Genomic DNA, 5,129 nt, shown 5'->3' on the forward strand with positions numbered 1-5,129 from the left:
TAAAATTAGTATTTTCATGGAGGGAAGGTAGGGTAGAGAGGGTGAACCAATTACAGGGATCTACATATAACCTCCTCCCTGGGGGACAGACAACAGAAAAGTGGATGAAGGGAGATGTCGGACAGTGTAAGATATGACATAATAATGTATAAATTATCAGGGGTTCATGAGAGAGGGGGGAGCAGGGAGGGACAGGGGAAAATGAGGAGCTGATGCCAGGGGCTTAAATGGAGAGCAAATGTTTTGAGAGTGATAAGGGTAACGAATGTACAAATGTGCTTTACACAATTGATGTATGTATGGATTGTGATAAGAGTTGTATTAGCCCCCAACAAATTGATTTTTAAAAATTAGGCTTTTCTAGGGCTATCATTACCAATCATTGTCATTATTAAGATATTCTAATCTAGGGAACGTTTAAAAATACTCATGCCCAAGCCACAACCTAGACATTCTGATTTCTACTGTCTCTGGTGGAGGCCAGCCATTGCCAGTCAAAACATAAGAGATGCAGTTAAGTTTAAAATTTTAATAAAGGGACAACATTTTAAGAGAAGCATGTCCCAAAATTACAGTTTGCAATCCTATTTTTATTTGCTAAATCTGGCAACTTTACCCATTACCAGGTTAGCCAAGATTCAGAACCACTTTTACAGTGTATTCAGCTCACACAAATTGACTGCATTTATGTATTTTCTGAATAATTTTGTATCTTTTTTTTACTCCCTACCCTCTCCCCCGAATTTTTTATCTCTTTAAAGAGATATTTTCCCCATTTCTAGGCATTCTTCGAATTTATTTTTAACATATTAGTTTCTAAAAGTCTGTGAAACTTGTCTTTTTTTAGTATTTTTTACTAAATATTTTATGCACTGTGCTTCATGTGTTTCATTTTATTTGATCCTCCTGAGTTCTTACTTCCGTTTTACTATTTGCTATTTTTTAAATTCTTTGTGCACTTAATACAATTTTAAAACATCATGTCAAGTTAGTGAGGTGTAATGCTTTCGGGAGTAACAGCAGGTTTTTTTATAGGTGATAGCTATATGGGTTTCCTTTTTAAAAAAAATTCAGGGATAAAGTGAGAACATAAATAAAACATGGCTGGCAGAAATAAAATGATTATAATTGCTGAAGGCTAGATGTGGATATGTTGCAGTTCATTATACGATTCTAATTTTTATGTATTTGAAACATTTGACAACAATAAATAGATTAAACAGACATTTGGGTCCAGTTTTCTAGAAGCAAAGTATTAATGAGTCAAGCCATATTACTTGCCAAGATAAAAAAACTAGACAAGTAATGTAGCACAAAGAAGAATATTAAAAGAAATACAAAATAGTATTAAATAAAAACAAGTCTCTCTTTTACCCGTGCTCATGGCCCCAAGTTCTCCTCAAAGACAACTGCTGTCAGACCCTCATCTCTTTCCAGAGCTATTCATTGTACTAGCTGTAGGATATGCTGATATATTGGTACATTTATATATATATATGCATCTGCACATATACATGCATAATATAATATGGTGACATTATATTTCCTGGTCTGCACCTATTTAAAAATATATTTCCATATAGATCTAACTCATTGTTTACCATCTGCTTGCTATTTCCTTTTTTTGTTATATCAACTTTTATTTAAACAATATTATGTTTTGGAGAATTCAGTGTTTTTAAAATCCCTGGCTATAATATCTTACAGTGCCTATTCTTTTACAACCATATTTTCACACATATTGAAATATTAGCATATGTCTTTAAAGTAAATGCCTGTGATGAAATTGCTCTGTCCAAAAGTATAATAGTTACTGTAAAATTTCTCACTCAAAATATTGTATCAAATTTTATCCCTCTAGAAAAAGGCCAAACTCCAAATGAAGACTACTGAAAGTACCATGAACTGTCAGAGAACAAACAAATCTGTCTTGGAAGAAGCACAGTCAGAGGGCTCCTCAGAGGTAAGGATGGGAGACTTCGTCTCATGTACTTTGGGCATGTTGTCAGGAGCAGCCAGTCCCTAGAACAGGACATCATGCTTAATAAAGTAGGAGGGCAGTGAAAAAGAGGAAGGCCCGCAACAAGGTGGATGGTCACAGTGGCTGCAACAATGGGGTCGAACGTGAGAATGATGGTGAGGATGGTGCAGGAGCAGGCAGCATGTTTCTGTGGTACACTGGGTCACTATGAGCCAGAACCCCTTTGATGGCACCTACCAACAACTACAACAGCAACATGTCAAAGAGTCATAGAGGCACACACAGTCAAGGGCTTGGCTCCTTACTAAAAGGTCGGTATTCAAATCTGTCCATCAGCTGGGGGAAAGACCTGATGGTCTGTTTCCATAAACATTGCAGCCAAGAAAATCCTATGGGGAAGTTCGACTGTCACATTAGGTCACGAGGGCTCAAAACTGACTTGAGGGCACCTAATGATACCAAGCAGTGCTTCTGAACTCGTTATCTTCAGAAACAAAGCCTGAACAAGGGCTAGTGCGCAGGTAATTCGTTAGGGAGATGACCCAGGAAGCAGGCGTGAGCGACCCGCAAGAATGGAACAGGGGAGGAGACAAAGCAAGTGTGCTCTTAGAGGACAGGGCCCCGGTCAGCCAGGAACGTCAGAGGAATGTGTAGAATCCCTCTCATCACCCGTTCACTCAAGTGTCAACAGAGACCAGCATTTATGCTTTATTCTTCATTGTTTGAAAGTCAAACACTTTTTAGAGGAGATGTACACCTTCAACAGCAGGATTCCCTGATGGGACACCAGAAAAGTCGTGGGAGAGAAAGCAAACGAATGCATCTTGAGTCTGGTTCCCAGAAATCAGTCGAAATCTAAACCTCCGGAGATTTTTTTTCACCTGCAGTAACAGCTGGAATCAGAGGTGAAGTTTTGGTTAAATGAGATGAGTCACAAAAAGAAAGTATCTATAGAAAGTATGTGAAGGTTCCTGTTGACTTACCAATACAGTTTGCTCGTCAACTTCTTGACTATTTTTAAACAACTGGAATAAAGTGGTATCAGACTAGAGTTTTATTTAGAACTTGACTGAAGACATATGTTTGAGACATCTGTATCCTATTTTTGTGAAATGTCTTTTGTCTATTTTTCTATTAGTTTTGAGGGCTTTTTCTTATTAATGTGTTAGTAGCTACTTATATGCATAGAAAATAACCCTTTTCTATTATATGAATAGCAAGATATTTTGCTTTGATTTTGTTAATTGTGGCTTTGCAATGTAATTTTTTAAATGGATGTATACTAAAACAAATATCCTCTTTCATTTCTGTTTAATATTCCTACTTATGAAACCATTTCCCACTTTGAAAGCATATTTAAGAATTCATCCATATTTATAGCAGAGGCTATAACTCAATACATATTTTCCCTTTATGAAGAGAACCTTGATTTTTAGTTGGTCACATTTCTCAGTGTCTTAGTCTTTAGAAGTAAACCCCTCGTTTTCATTTATTTATTGCTGTTTGTAAAGCATGCTATTTATTGAGGCCATGCATTGAAAGGAAGAAGGGCTGGTGGCATGGCCGTCAAGGGCTCAGTTGCTGACCAAATCCATTGGTGGTTTGAACCCACCAGTTGCTCCATGGGAGAAAGATGGGTAGTCTGTTCCATAAAGATGACAGCCTTGAGACCCCACGTGGCAGTTCTACTCTGTCCTCTAAGGTCACTATGAATCTGAATCCACTCAGCAGCAACTGATTTACTTTGATTGCCTTTGACAGGTTGGCATGTTCCTAGCACACTGAGACCTTTCAAAGCCAAGCGGCAAAGGGAATACCCAAAAGGGGAACTCCTAGGGAGAGGGAAATGGGTTGGAGAGGGCCCTTATGTGTCTAGGTGATGGTATTCATCTGTAAGGTGGGGAGTCTCTGGGTCAGAGAGTTTTGAAGGGCAGCAGGGATGTAGTGTCTTTGCACCTACAGAGTTTGTTTTTATCGGTGGCTAGCAGATGTTGGGTACTGTATTAGGATGGATTCTCTAGAAAAGAAAAACCAGTGACACACACACATACAGAGAGAAAGGGAGAGAGGGAGAGAGAGAGAGAGATTTATATCAAGAAAATGGCTCATACAATTATAGCAGGGAAGTTCAAGTCAAGCAAACCTCTCATTTTCAGTTGGGCACATCTCCCAGGCCTGCTCCTAAATTGCTGGCCCTCTTTGAGAGACTTTGAGCATGAGAAAGTCTCATACTGAGAATCACAGAAAATATTATAAAACTACCTTATGAGTGCTATAGCAAAGTAAGTTGAAGAAGTCGGATGGTGCCTGAGTATCAGAAAGAATAGCTTAAAGGTTTGCCTTAAAACAAGCAGCCATCTAAATGAGGTGTCACTTAAGTCCACACAGAAACATGCCAGCTTGTGTGATCAAAGGATTGTTAATAATAAAACTCATGATCAGAGGAGGAGGATTGTATTAGAGTTTAAATTCTGAGCACCTGATGTGCAAAAAGCTATGAAGGACAGTGATAGACTGAAATCATTTTTAGGATCCCCACATGGATTAAGTCTCCACTGAATTCCCTTTGACCATGAACTAGGGGTGTGAACAGTCTTGCCCTCAGGGAGAGTACAATAGAAAGTGGATTACCTCCACGCCATCCTAGCCAGCCCAGGATGGACTTGCCTGGCATGACCTTTAGGTAGATCATCATAATGGAATTGAATAATCATGACTGCTTTAAGTGTAAGGCCATTGATCAATCCTGTAAGCTCTTCTGTCTAATAGACTTCATGTGTTCCAATCATGGTCCCATTCCCACTTCTATAGTACCTCTTATAACTGTGAGGTATTGATCTGCTGCCAATCATACTTTTGTGACCGTTTCCTTTGGCTTCCCATGTCCTTTTTAAGTGTTTGACTCTCAACAAACTCTTGGGCAGCATTATGACCGCTTGCTAATAGTCTCCTTTATCCAGATGATGTATCTTTGCCTTGTCTTGTTCTAATTAAGACTTTTTTTTAAAATCAATTTATTGGGGCTCATAAAATTTATCACAATACATAGATCAATTGTGTAGAGCACATCTATACATTTGTTGCCCTCATCATTCCCAAAATTCGCTTGCCTCTTGGGTTCCCGGAATCAGCTCATTTTCCTTTTTCC

Source organism: Echinops telfairi, unplaced genomic scaffold (assembly GCF_000313985.2).
Source record: "Echinops telfairi isolate 266 unplaced genomic scaffold, ASM31398v2 ScPeMD7_7469;HRSCAF=8507_0, whole genome shotgun sequence".
Taxonomy (NCBI): domain Eukaryota; kingdom Metazoa; phylum Chordata; class Mammalia; order Afrosoricida; family Tenrecidae; genus Echinops; species Echinops telfairi.